This window comes from Mercenaria mercenaria, chromosome 9 (genome assembly GCF_021730395.1).
Source record: "Mercenaria mercenaria strain notata chromosome 9, MADL_Memer_1, whole genome shotgun sequence".
Classification (NCBI taxonomy): Eukaryota; Metazoa; Mollusca; class Bivalvia; order Venerida; family Veneridae; genus Mercenaria; species Mercenaria mercenaria.
The window spans coordinates 11570005-11585935 of NC_069369.1; the positions used below are offsets into that span (position 1 = coordinate 11570005).

General features: G+C 36.2%; 1 long non-coding RNA gene across 1 annotated transcript; it reads left to right on the top strand.

Annotated features, from left to right (window-relative positions):
• The first annotated feature begins 780 nt into the window (after window positions 1-780).
• LOC123547734 (uncharacterized) lies at window positions 781-8786 on the top strand. The gene is made up of 2 exons (XR_008372529.1): window positions 781-1480; window positions 7296-8786. It is a non-coding gene; the product is annotated as an uncharacterized LOC123547734 (long non-coding RNA).
• The last annotated feature ends 7145 nt before the right edge of the window (window positions 8787-15931 follow it).

Sequence of the window (15931 nt, forward strand, 5' to 3'; positions counted from 1 at the left end):
AAAATATCTTCCGACGTCCTCTATTGAGCACGCATGTTAATATATCACGTTGTACTGACTTCAGTTAAAAATTGAATGACCTACTATAATCTCATACCAACACGCCTCGACACTTACTTCAAATCAATCTAGCACTACAAATGATATCAGTATACCGTGCAACTTACTTTAAGATACTTAACAAACGTATAAAATAATAACCTAAAACCCGCAGTAGGTGTTGCATTCGCTTGAACCACTGAAAAGTAAGCACTCCCACCAGCGAATGGTACTGCAGACAGCCTGTTAATTGGCATCTCAATTTATAAACAAATAGTCATCTTCATTAATGATACCAGAGCATAGAGTGTCTTCAAACAAACTGAGACAGTATTTTTTTTCAGCAAGAAAAAGATATTGTTTAAGCAATAGAATGAGTGTTTGTACAAGCAAAAACAGCAAATATCGTCTAAAGTAATTGCTATTTGTCTTTAGTGGGTTAATGCCCATCTTAAAATATTTGTTTCAATTATTTTGGCATTAACATTTAAATAAAATCATAAACCCGAGATCTATCCTGCGTAACATTAAAGGTTAATTATTTCAGAGTAAACATCGTTGCTGATAGAGAGTTGTAATAAATTCTTAAAGAATGTGAGGGTCAATAAATAATGCCCTCCCACGCTATAACAACCGAAAACCAAACAAACTCTGTCTAAAGATTCGGCTAGTATTTATAAACTGGGTCCTTTTTCCAAATATTACTCTTCCGCCGTAATGTTCAGATGATGATCACTGACCATCTGCTGATATAGAAGAAATACGTGCAATGTTCTAAATTTAATTTTATTACTCATATGACTTTACATAATATCTAAATTTAAATAAAACCATGAACTGACAAATGAAAGTTAATAAATAGAATTCATTCAAGACAAGGAGCAGCACTTATCGGGAAGACATTTCTTATTGTTTCAGTTCTATGGGGAGCGATATTTGAAAAGGGAAAGGGTAGGACTATCAAACCACACGTGGGCACTTTCAATCATTGTGGTTTGTTTTAAACGTATAAAACTGGTCCTGAACTATTTTGGACATCAGTACATAAACTTAAAACTCTGAAGTAATTTATTATTAACTCAAAATCGTCTCAAAGGTTTCGAGAACATAATATGGACAAAATTTTCACAGTGATCTGCACACTTCATTTGCTTCTATTGCCTGTTCAATCGAGAAGGCTTCATCATAATCATTCAAACAGAAACATCATGGCGTTTAGAGACGGGAGTTCATATGTGTCTTGTTGTTTTGTCGACATTTTCTGCTATGCCACGTGCTTCTCTGGCGGCGGCAGTCTCCGTGCGTTTGTTGCGGCTGAAGAAGGCGGTCTGTTTGACACGTCGGAAACCCGCCGCAGTCATAGACACAGGCATCACCATGGCGCTTCAAGTTTCAGAACTAAAAGAAGTGTACCTGACAATGTTCTGTGGAAGAAATTGAGGTAAATATTTAACATACATTTTTGCAAGGTCTATCTCCGGTCGAACGTTGTGATAGTTTAAGGATAAGTAATAATCAGATATAAAATATTCAATTTAATACCAGTATTTAATTCAAAATAATATGAAAATATGAATGGATTTAAATATATTTATTGTATAGCAATTAGTACCGAGACAGAGAATTTCATGCAACCTTCTTTATGATAAATTAAAAAAAGAAAACAAAGACTTATTTTTTTCTCTTAAGTAGTAATTTAAAACTATATTCTTTATACAAAGTAAATTAAGTGATTTATATAAGTACAATCAATAGTACAATACTAAATAAATGCTGATATTCATAGCAATGAAATGATATAGTACACATTCCAAAACAGTTCCTTTTGCCGGTTTTCTAATACATAATTTGAGCCGCACCATGAGAAAACAAACATAGTGCATTTGCGACCAGCACGGATCCCGACCAGCCTCCGCTTCTGCGCAGTCTGGTCAGGATTCATGCTGTTCGCTAACAGTTTCTCTGATTGAAATAAGCTTTGAAAGCGAACAGCATGGATCCTGACCAGACTGCACTGATGCGCAGGCTGGTCTGGATCCATGCTGGTCGCAAATGCACTATGTTGGTTTCCTCATAGTGCGGCTCATTTATCAGATCAGTGAACGTATCGCAGTTGCAAAATCAAATGTAATGCAGATGGCATGCATAGGTTAAACCTGTTTGTGTAAACAAGTATTGCAACATAGGGTAGGATAATAACGTAAAAACATATAAAATGGGACAATATTCAGTACGATACAAAGTCATTAACTTCCGTAGTCGCACTTTATTTTATGATTTTCTTCTTTAACTAAGATTTATTATAGTGCAAACGTAGTAGAATAAGACGCGGCTTTTTGGCTCAAGATATATGAAATTTGTTGAATACATAAATAAACCGCTGTTAAAGATATATGCAGTATAATTTATTAACAGACATAACTTGAAGCACTGCAAAATAAAAAACTTTATCTTTTAAGTCAATTGTTTCTCGTCATTACTAAACGAGTGTTTTGCTTGAATTTTTTAAAAAATATTTTAGCCCGAAAAATAATCATTGTTTCCTACCATTATTTAACGGGTTTTTTCTGTCCTAATTTTTTACATTTAAGCCCAAACATATAGTCAATGTTTTTGTCAAAATTAAAGTTATATTTTGCTCATTGCTTTGCAGTTATCAAACAGATGTTTTGCTTTTTTAACTAATTAAACCTGAAAAATATTATTTTCTGCCAATATCGGACGTTTGTTTTATTATTAAATTCCAACAAAGCGATACTGTTTCCTACCATTATTGAATGTATTTTCAACGTTTAAACTTGAACAAAGTCAAATTTAATGAGTTTGTGCTATATTAGTGTGTGTGTGTTCGGGTTTAACGTCTTTTTTAACAATTTTTCAGTCATATAAACGACGGTGTGCTATATTAGTATTAATATAGTATATTCAAGAAGATTTTGTTCTGTAGGAATTTAACATATATATTGCCATACGAGTTGTAAAACAATCATTTCAATCGTTTTGATATAAAAGCGAAAATCAAGAGAAAATATAAAAAATGGAATAGAAAGTTATGAATATTTCTATATAAAAAATCATGAATCAAACTAATGAAGTTTTTTGTCAAATATTTCACTAAATTTAGAAAATGCCAAAGATCTTCTACTTAGAATAGCTATCTAATTGTCAATTATCTATTTGTTTCATTCTTTTTACGCAGACATTTATGTTTATGTTACTATTCTATGGACGGAACAGAACATAGCCCGAAACTTGTTATAAGTATAGTGCATGCAATGTAAGAAATTACATATACCCGCATGACAGCGTTATTTAAAACATAAAGACATGTGTACAAAATGCCTAGTGATAACTAAATGATTGGTCAACCCTTTGAAACTGAAACTGAAACTGAACAATTTGATTAAACGCCTATTTTTTTATACAATGACATATTCAATGGTGTTGTACATAATAATAATAATAATAATAACGACAATAATAATAATAATAATAACAATAATAACAGCCTTATTTTAACAAACAGTCATGACCACACCCCTCCCCTTGTGGTCATTTTACCCCTAAATTATAATTAATCGTTTTGATGAAGTACTTACTGTAAAATGAATTACCAAATTATCCTAATTATCAATGTAGGCAATGTTTTAAATTCTAATTATTTCCTCATCTGTAGGGTTCCTACTTTACCTTTACAGCTTAAGGTAATAATATAAATTGTACTGATTTGTAATTAATCGTTTTGATAAACTGTGCCAAATTCTATTAAAATATTTATGTACATGATATGTTTAATATATAAATGTCTTTCTGTATCTAAGTTAAGAAAAGTTCTAAAATGTGTTCACATCTTATCAATAAAAATCTTTGATGTTTGCCGATGACTGAATGACAAAATATACGTTCTTTTATAGAGAATGATCAAAACATTGCTCCAGACAATCCCATTCTAAAAACTAATATTTTATTTCATTCATCTCCCCCAATCAATATATTATGAAAACGATATGCATGCACACGATTTCAGATTGCAATCATTTGTCTTTTATAAATGATGAAAGTTTAATGATATTTTCATAATTTTCTTCTTATTTTAGTAATGATCAAATCATGCAGAATTAAGCTACTACTGTTTGACTGAACTTTTAAAATGATGTATGCAAAATACACTTATTTTCAAGTTGAAATAAAATGAAAGGAAAAATATTCCTTCTTAAAGTCATTGCGTGCTGGTGTCTTATTGCACTAAATCGCTTCAAAATGTGGAACATAGAAAAACCTTATTCATTTCATCATTATTGCAATGTATGACGATTTCAAAAGTTAAGGACAACATAAAAGTCATAAAACCATGTCATAGAAACGTGATTGTGAATTCGTAAAAGGTACTAGATGCCGGTAGCACAAATTAGGACCAATCGTATTTTATTTCTTATCATGTATAGAATTCTGTTATGATTTGATCTGCAAGTATGTCCAAAAAACATTAGTCTCCATAAATTTTATACGACATACATTCTGATGAATTCAAAATATCAAGTTATTAGATACAAATGTTCTGTAGCAAGGCAAGATGATAAAAACATAAATATGATATATTTCTTTGTTTTTCCTCCTTATTTGCTCTGCATAATGATATGATTTGACAATTAGATAAACTAGTAAATGTTATCAAAGGTTTTATCAATATCATTTTACAATCACCCGACGACCCCACTTTTAAACTTGATGAGATGGATAGGGAAAAGATTCCAATAGTTATGGTCATAACTGAATCATATGCAACACATTACATGCCAATACGTAATGTTCTATTAATAATGCTCCACGCTATACTAAAAAGGGGACATGCTATCAAATGTGCATCACAATGTCACAAAGTGAAATTATCAGAATGCCAAAGTCATAAGAAATGAATATTTGAAGAAAAAAGTTGAAAAATACATTTGAATTGCTTCTACTTTTCATCACATTTTAACTACATGACATACGTCACAGAAACAAGTTTTTAAGGTGGTTTTGCATGTTTGATAAATTGGAAGTAATGGTAGGTCCTTCTTCCGGATAGAGTAGAATGAAGCCCAGACTCGGCATACGAATAATGAAAATCATTCTATGAATTAATAATAAACCGAGAATAAATGAAAACGGCAATGTTAAATTATAAAATTTGACACGTTAAATAATAATGAAATATTTCTTAAAATCAGCTTGAAACACCCTGATTCGGCGTACGGAAATGAAAATTATTTTATGACTTAATGGCAACCTGTGAGTGAATTTATTACAGTGGTACTGTTACTATCTTTCTAAAGTTAAAATATGAAATTAAAACATCTGGCACGTTAATTGATTCAAAATAATGTCTTAAATTTAGCTTGAATGTGCGGTTCACTTTAATCATGGTCTAGTATCTCAAAAATAAGCATACGGACCTTTACATTTAATTACACCATATTATAGGCCGAATGTTTATTTACAACTGTGAAAAGTTTCATTAAAATATACATTGTAGAAATATTCCTATTCGCGAAGATGTTATGAAAGTTATGATTTTCCCATCGACTGCCATTATGAAAAATTGCGTGGGGTCCAAATTATTCAAATCAGTCTAGCAAAACATCAAGCAAACGACCCTATCTTTTTATTTCCTGAATGTTCTAAGTATATTCTGAAGGTTTGATAAAATTCTACATTGTAGAAAAAACTTCGACGCGCAGAACTACCTTAATAGACTTTTAAACTGTACAAAAATAACCTGATTCAAACGTGCAGATCCACCTTAACTGCCGGGACTTTACTGACCTACTTTATTTGTCTCGTTTCTTTTCATTTAACTAACAAAAAAATTACGAAGAATTAGATATAACTGTGGAGGTGTGCCCATTCAAATGTTAACATTTTTGCACTGACTATCTACAAAACTGTTTATGTAAATATGATCTACATTTTTCGGAGCCCATGTTTTAACACTTGTGAATATTAACTATCAAGGTAATCAGATTAGACTCCATCCAAATGGGTGGGATCATCTACTGTCAACAGCGGTCTCTCGTCCACTCCACTTACTTGATTACAAGTATCAAAATATGTAATCAACCTAAGCTGACTGTTTATATTGAATGTTTCTACAAGTACACTTCTCAAGAATTTGGGAATTACGTAAACTTAAAAAAAAGAAAAAAAAAGTTTTATTTAGTGTTACAATAATTACTTTATTTTTTTTCATCATTTTCACTTCATCATATTAGACTGCCTGCTTTTTAATTTTGTCTTTTGCCAGTTCCTGTGATATGCAGGCTCTATAACCTCAGATCCCTTCTGTTTAGTATTGCGATTTTTTTCTCGTTTAGGTTAAAACCATTATTTTAACTGGGGACCATACGCCGCTTTTTATGGAATTGCACTTGTGTATCATTGAATAGCTTGCGTCCACTACCGTCCACGAACAGGCTTAATCAAACTGAGCCTGCAACATTTTCATTTATTCCGTGTTGGGCGACCTGTGGTTTTCCGCTGCTTTTATGTTTTTTTATATAATCACAAGTATTGTTTTCAGAAAGCGCAGTCCATTGCCTCCTTGATTTCATAGATATAAACAAAATCGTATTGTTATTAACTGATATCATATTTTCATTTAATATTTATGCTATTATCTTTTCATTTTCCGGTAAAAATCTGAAATTAAGCATGATTCTCTTAATTCTACTTTTAAATTTAAGAGTGTGAGAGCGTGCGTGCTGATTGGCTGAAAACTAGTAATTTAATAGCAATATAAAGTACAGATAACTATCGACTTGACAAGTCTGCTATTCAAAATTCCATTCGTAAATCCACCCCGCCTATTAACTTACTTATGTCTATATTTGCTGTACAGGTAGCGTAGGTGGTAAACTTAATGCCTCTGTAGATAACACATTCAAAACATTGTTTGATTAAATAATAAATGTTTAGTGACACTCAAACTAAAGACGATTACCTTCAACCATATTGTAATAAATTGCTACATAAAAATGTGCACGTGATGCTGATTTTGTCATTTTCTTTAAGCAGGTGTTGCGGTTTAAATAAAGCAAATTTTGACAGCAAGGTGTTAAAAAATTTATTTAGAAATTTTGACTGCGTGCATGTGTACGCAAACGTTTGTATTAGATTAGTGCGAGGGCAGTTTTGGAATATATTTAAAGTAGACAGAAACAAGTGAAAAGTCAGACAATGTTCTTTCAGTTAATCATTTTTATCATTTATTTTTGCAGAAATAAGTTTATGCTGACCGAAACAAACGCTGATGAGAACATCGAACATAACTTTGGTACATAGTCTTCAAACTTCATGTAAAACCATCTCTACCTCAGAGACTTGCTGTCCTGTCAGTGTCGACTACCTTCCAAGTGAAACAAGCTATACCCGGTCCAGCCAGACAAGGGATACCGCAACTATTCGAAAGGCGTACAGCTCTATGTCCAAGATGCTGCTGACACAGCTTGCGGAATGATCATGTCAGAGCACATTTTGTCTACTTATTGTTTATAATTTCCTCGAGTCGATAAAGAGCGACAGTTATTCACTGCGCGGTATCAGGCGTGAAGCTTCCTTCCAAACATGGAGCTGCAAAACTGCAGTTAAAATGTTAACATTCACATGACTTGCTATAAATGATTCAAGTAAATCGACAAAATAGATATGTTTATCGGCATATCCAAATATGCAGTGTAATACAGAACACGTAAGAAGGCAAATATAATCGTTCCACGCTAGATTTAATTTCCGATGAATGCAGAGAATTTTGGGTTTTTAAAAACAACAGTGAACCACTCGATTTGTCAGACTCTCGTCATTTGCTTTATTTTTAGTTTCATGTAAGTGAAAAGTGAGTCTACAATTAGGGGTAGCAATTTCAATGTGCGTTCCAATCAATAACAATATATTACGAAGAATAAATGAAACTATTATGGTCCCGTTAGTACAACAAGTCATCTCACTTTAACAAAGAGACAAACACAAAATTGCAGTTGTAAACAGCAGAAAAAGTTGAAATATTATTCATAATTCATTTTATAAAGCCCGTAGTGCTAGATAAAATTGTAAGGTATGCTTAATAAACTGTGCATGCTTATCAGCTTATATATTTTACAAAAAGTATTTTATAAAAGGTTTTTATGTGTTCCTTAATGTGTTCATGAACTTCTAGTCTCATTGATAAAATGTTTATCTTCAGAACGAAAGTTCCATGTAAAACTAAATGTGCATTTTCAGCACGAAAGTTTCATGTAAAACTGAAGTTTTATTTTCAGCACGAAAGTTCCATGTGAAGCTTAATTTGTATCTTCAGCACGGTTGTTCCATGTAAGACTAAATGTGTATTTTAAGAACGAAAGTTTCTATGTGAAACTAAATGTGTATTTTCAGTACAAAAGTTCCATGTAAAACTAAAGTTGTATCTTTGGCACGAAAGTTCCATGTAAAACTAAATTTGTGTCTTCAGCACAAAAGTTCCATGTTATACTGTTACATTAATTCATTATGAAATAGCTTTGCAGAGAATTCTTGAATTTTCTTTTAAATTGGTATGATGTTCAGTTAAAATATTTTAATTGTAAATAAGCTTGAGCCAAATCAAGTATGAAAATACTTATGTGTTCTTATGTAGTTACTGATTGTAGTTAGTAATAACATGTTTTTCTGTTTACATCGTTTCACTAAGACTGTAAATATACTGCTGGTATTAATAAAACATGTAAAAGCTGTGTCTTTTGTTTCAGTTAAATCTGCATCTTATATACATGTCCATCTTTGTGTATTGATAAATCTGCCATTCAGTAGAGACGATCCAAATGTATATCAGAACTGCCAACACGCTGAAAGCATTTTGTGTCAATTTCATTTAATCTTCCCGTGCATCTCTTTCTTGAGTGTAGCGAAAAGAATTGTTTTGGTAATAAAACGCCGATTACAAACATAAGTGGTGTTCCAGTGAACGTTCTTGTCATGACTTAATTATTGATATGATTATTACCAGAGAGCAGCCGGTCGTGGATTGTACTGTCCGGTTTTGGACGGATTGTCGAAGACAATTCCGTCCAGTGGGACCACAATAATACATATACGAATTTCGGCTTAATCGATTTTTTGATAACCACCATAGATTTCACACTCCGCCGAAAGAAAATAGTTCTCAAATGGCAGCACATAAAACAACTGAAATTACCACGCTTCACTGTGCGTTTTAGCAGAGGATTAGTGTAGTAAACTCTAGCAGACGATACGCCCGCTAACCAATAAACTAAGCACGCTTTATATACTAGACAGTGTTCTTATCGCTGGATGACGGATTTTTCATTGAAGATTTTACATCAGTTGAATTCACAAATAAATTAGCTGTACAAAAATTAAGAATTTAGGGGAAGTAAAAGCTCGGATATTTGTTATTTTAGTCACAACAAAGAAGTGAAATAGAATAATAGATCTAGAACTTTTATAGATGCTTTTGATAATCAAAAGAGGTAAAAGTCTTTTCCAATGAATTATGATACTTGGAAATTTATTGAGAAAGGAATCTATTATATTGCCGAATACAGTATTACTTAGCTCTCGGTAAATCTGTAAAAGTAATTACTATTCTAGAGTAAAATCAAAATATCTCATGCTCAAATGATTTGGCAATTACAGTCTATTTTAATTTGCAACACGGTAATCAGTTATATGAGTATTCTTTAAAAGTCTGATCGTCCCTGTGACCCTAAAATGTGTTTCAATTCTGTTCCCTTTGTTATTATAGTTTGATGTATATTTGACCATAGTCGATCAGTTTTGTCATACTTTCTTTTCCCGAGACATTCATAGTCTGGTTCCCGGCGTACTTACCACAGCCATAGTCAACTGACCGACTAGGGTGATATAGGTTCCCGGCGTACTAACCACAGCCATAGTCAAACTGACCGACTAGGGTGATATAGGTTCCCGGCATACTAACCACAGTCATAGTCAAACTGACCGACAAGGGTGATATAGGTTCCCGGCATACTAACCACAGTCATAGTCAAACTGACCGACTAGGGTGATATAGGTTCCCGGCGTACTAACCACAGCCATAGTCAAACTGACCGACAAGGGTGATATAGGTTCCCGGCGTACTAACCACCACAATAGTCAAACTGACCGACTAGGGTGATATAGGTTCCCGGCGTACTAACCACAGCCATAGTCAAACTGACCGACTATGGTGATATAGGTTCCCGGCGTACTAACCACGGCCATAGTCAAACTGACCGACTAGGGTGATATAGGTTCCCGGCGTACTAACCACAGCCATAGTCAAACTGACCGACTAGGGTGATATAGGTTCCCGGCGTACTAACCACAGCCATAGTCAAACTGACCGACAAGGGTGATATAGGTTCCCGGCATACTAACCACCGCCATAGTCAAACTGACCGACTAGGGTGATATAGGTTCCCGGCGTACTAACCACCACAATAGTCAAACTGACCGACTAGGGTGATATAGGTTCCCGGCGTACTAACCACAGCCATAGTCAAACTGACCGACTAGGGTGATATAGGTTCCCGGCGTACTAACCACGGCCATAGTCAAACTGACCGACTAGGGTGATATAGGTTCCCGGCGTACTAACCACCACAATAGTCAAACTGACCTACTAGGGTGATATAGGTTCCCGGCGTACTAACCACAGCCATAGTCAAACTGACCGACTAGGGTGATATAGGTTCCCGGCGTACTAACCACAGCCATAGTCAAACTGACCGACTAGGGTGATATAGGTTCCCGGCGTACTAACCACCACAATAGTCAAACTGACCGACTAGGGTGATATAGGTTCCCGGCATACTAACCACCACAATAGTCAAACTGACCGACTAGGGTGATATAGGTTCCCGGCGTACTAACCACCACAATAGTCAAACTGACCGACTAGGGTGATATAGGTTCCCGGCGTACTAACCACAGCCATAGTCAAACTGACCGACAAGGGTGATATAGGTTCCCGGCATACTAACCACCGCCATAGTCAAACTGACCGACTAGGGTGATATAGGTTCTCAGCGTACTAACCACAGTCATAGTCAAACTGACCGACTAGGGTGATATAGGTTCCCGGCGTACTAACCACCACAATAGTCAAACTGACCGACTAGGGTGATATAGGTTCCCGGCGTACTAACCACCACAATAGTCAAACTGACCGACTAGGGTGATATAGGTTCCCGGCGTACTAACCACCACAATAGTCAAACTGACCGACTAGGGTGATATAGGTTCCCGGCGTACTAACCACAGCTGACCGACTAGGGTGATATAGGTTCCCGGCGTACTAACCACAGCTGACCGACTAGGGTGATATAGGTTCCCGGCGTACTAACCACAGCCATAGTCAAACTGACCGACAAGGGTGATATAGGTTCCCGGCGTACTAACCACAAGCTGCGCATATAGTCCGACTAAACGATGACCGACAAGGGTGATATAGGTTCCCGGCGTACTACACAACCGACCACAGGTGATGGTATAAATAGTCAAACTGACCGACAAGGGTGATATAGGTTCCCGGCGTACTAACCACAACTGACGACTAGGGTGATATAGGTTCCCGGCATACTGAACCACCACATAGTCAAACTGACCGACTATGGGTGATATAGTTCCCGGCATACTAACCACAGTCATAGTCAAACTGACCGACTAGGGTGATATAGGTTCCCGGCGTACTAACCACCGCCATAGTCAAACTGACCGACTAGGGTGATATAGGTTCCCGGCATACTAACCACAGCCATAGTCAAACTGACCGACTAGGGTGATATAGGTTCCCGGCATACTAACCACAGCCATAGTCAAACTGACCAACTAGGGTGATATAGGTTCCCGGCGTACTAACCACCACAATAGTCAAACTGACCGACTAGGGTGATATAGGTTCCCGGCGTACTAACCACAGCCATAGTCAAACTGACCGACTAGGGTGATATAGGTTCCCGGCATACTAACCACAGCCATAGTCAAACTTAGCGACTAGGGTGATATAGGTTCCCGGCGTACTAACCACAGCCATAGTCAAACTGACCGACTATGGTGATATAGGTTCCCGGCATACTAACCACAGCCATAGTCAAACTGACCGACTAGGGTGATATAGGTTCCCGGCATACTAACCACAGCCATAGTCAAACTTAGCGACTAGGGTGATATAGGTTCCCGGCGTACTAACCACGGCCATAGTCAAACTGACCGACTAGGGTGATATAGGTTCCCGGCGTACTAACCACAGCCATAGTCAAACTGACCGACTAGGGTGATATAGGTTCCCGGCGTACTAACCACCACAATAGTCAAACTGACCGACTATGGTGATATAGGTTCCCGGCATACTAACCACAGTCATAGTCAAACTGACCGACTAGGGTGATATAGGTTCCCGGCGTACTAACCACCGCCATAGTCAAACTGACCGACTAGGGTGATATAGGTTCCCGGCGTGCTAACCACGGCCATAGTCAAACTGACCGACTAGGGTGATATAGGTTCCCGGCGTACTAACCACAGCCATAGTCAAACTGACCGACTAGGGTGATATAGGTTCCCGGCGTGCTAACCACGGCCATAGTCAAACTGACCGACTAGGGTGATATAGGTTCCCGGCGTACTAACCACAGCCATAGTCAAACTGACCGACAAGGGTGATATAGGTTCCCGGCATACTAACCACAGCCATAGTCAAACTGACCGACTAGGGTGATATAGGTTCCCGGCATACTAACCACAGTCATAGTCAAACTGACCGACTAGGGTGATATAGGTTCCCGGCGTACTAACCACAGCAATAGTCAAACTGACCGACAAGGGTGATATAGGTTCCCGGCATACTAACCACAGCCATAGTCAAACTGACCGACTAGGGTGATATAGGTTCCCGGCATACTAACCACAGCCATAGTCAAACTGACCGACTAGGGTGATATAGGTTCCCGGCATACTAACCACAGCCATAGTCAAACTGACCGACTAGGGTGATATAGGTTCCCGGCGTACTAACCACCACATAGTCAAACTGACCGACTAGGGTGATATAGGTTCCCGGCGTACTAACCACAGCCATAGTCAAACTGACCGACAGGGTGATATAGGTTCCCGGCATACTAACCACAGCCATAGTCAAACTGACCGACTATGGTGATATAGGTTCCCGGCATACTAACCACAGTCATAGTCAAACTGACCGACTAGGGTGATATAGGTTCCCGGCGTACTAACCACAGCAATAGTCAAACTGACCGACAAGGGTGATATAGGTTCCCGGCATACTAACCACAGCCATAGTCAAACTGACCGACTAGGGTGATATAGGTTCCCGGCATACTAACCACAGCCATAGTCAAACTGACCGACTAGGGTGATATAGGTTCCCGGCGTACTAACCACCACAATAGTCAAACTGACCGACTAGGGTGATATAGGTTCCCGGCGTACTAACCACCACAATAGTCAAACTGACCGACAAGGGTGATATAGGTTCCCGGCGTACTAACCACAACTGACCGACTAGGGTGATATAGGTTCAGAAAACACATAGTCGATGATGGTAAATAATAATAATAATAATAATAATAATAATAATAATAATAAAGACTTTAAAGCATGTTGATAAATCCTGTGTTTTGAGCAAAAAAAAATGTTTAGGTAGGTAATTTATTTGACGCATGTTTGGTGTCATAGTTATATTACGTTATTTAAGAAATGAAATATTTTTTTTCGGTGTTCATGCGTGATGAACGACATAATAGGATCGGCAAATCCATGAATCGCGCTGGCGATTCTTGTTTAGTTTATATTATATTTACTTTCCATTTGTAAAGATTAAATTATTCTGTTCATTAGACAGAACAACTGCGAACTTCACTTTCGCGCCTTTCCTTTTACTGTTCATATGAAATGAACGTCATAAAGTTCAATGGAAAAGAATGAGGCGAATGTTAATATTACGATTTGGTTTATGACATGTCTTTTTTTTATTTAACTTGTGTATTTTGATGCTGGCGTCATATACAGCATCTTAAATATATATAGGGACATGTTAATCGAATTTGCTTTATTGCCTGTAATAGGTAAAGAAAGAAGAAATGTTGATATTTCATCAGAAACAGCCAACATATGATACACAAATCTTATCGTACTCTTTTAATCTTGTAAATTCAATATAAAAAGACACTCATGTCAGACCCCTGTTAACCACAATACCTCCTACAGAGTCCTCTTGTTTTAAGATAACTAAAGACGAAAAAATGTGTAAGACGGAAGGTCGACAATTAGGCTTCGCTTATTTGTCATCATGCATAATATAATGAAGATTTACATAATTTATAATGTTTTGAGTGTCATTTAGCTTTGGCAAATCCCACTCGTTAAGTCATCTGCACATTCCTCAATCGTTAAATTCGAATTAAGGCTTAATGTTTATCAGCCATTGCATCACCTGTTTGTAATGGAGTTTATTTTTCAATACGATGGCGGTAAAGTATAGCAATTTAATTGTTAATATTCATAGTGGGTAGACCGTAAAGGTCCAATACTAAGGAAAGTGAACATTTTAATTTCTTTTAAAAAGCACAGAAACTATTTCATTTTATTGGAAAATGAAAGTTGGTATGTAGAAATTCGAAATAAATCGCAGTATATGTACAATTATTTTTCTATGAAGTATGAAGAAAGTTAAAAAGACCTGGGGGGTCTTTCTGTCGATTCATTGAAATTTCAACATAATACACATACATTTCTTTGAGTTCCAAAGACCTTCTGTAAATTTTGACCTGCCAATCTTCATTATTTAGTGTCTTGCAGAAGTCTAAGCACTAGCTATGAAAAAAATTGCTAACTCACTTTCCCTTAGTAATGGACCTTTAAGAGTTGAGTTAGAATTTACACGCGCCCTTATTTCAGGTAACGGCACTGCCAGAACAATTCACTACAAGTAAGGAACGAACGAACGAACACATTTATTTTCACATAATTATTCGTAAGATGAGATCCATTGCCATGTCCTTGGATCAAACGAATCTTAGTGGTATATAAGTTTGACTCTTCTATTGATAATTACAAGTGCTTATGCATTTTAATTAATATATCCTTTTCGATGAATTGCACTCTACGAAGAACAGATCTAGCAGTCCAGGCTTTTCAACCCAAACATGTGTTCAAATGGAGTACTTAGGGAAGCAGTATTAAAATACCAGTAAGCATCCGCACGTGAAATATAACTTAAAATGTATAAACAATTATCAACATATCCACGATGCTGCAAATGCAAACTTTTCGTGCTAAATTTCGTGTTGAAAAGTTGAAATTTGTGCGACAATTGTCGGGTAAAAACTTTAGGTTTTAGACAACTCACTTAGTGAATGCTTGATTTAAGCCTTTCGCTTTTCTATCTCGTTGAAAGGTCGGTGGCGGAAACAAGATTCCGTACTATTATACGATAGTCGGTGGTCAACTCTTACATACTAACTGCTGGTAAATTATAACTGTAAAATAGTGTTTAAAACTGTTTATTATTGATTTTAGTAATTCATGTTAAGGACTTTGTTTTTTAGTTCTTGTTTAACAGCTGGCGTCTAATGAATACATCGAAAAGTGGCGGAAGCAGAAATCCATGGAAAATCAAGAAATCAACAGAAATGATTTAGTGTTTCTATACCGTTTACGATAGTCCCATAATAAATTTCACCGGTAGGGGCATAACTGTGTATAAATCATTTAGAATAGCATTATCAACACAATGGAGTGTGTTCTATTGGAACAACATTTAAATTAAAAAGTATGAATAAATGATTTTTCGTCATAAATGACATGCGTAAAGAACAATTCAAAAATATCATTGAAC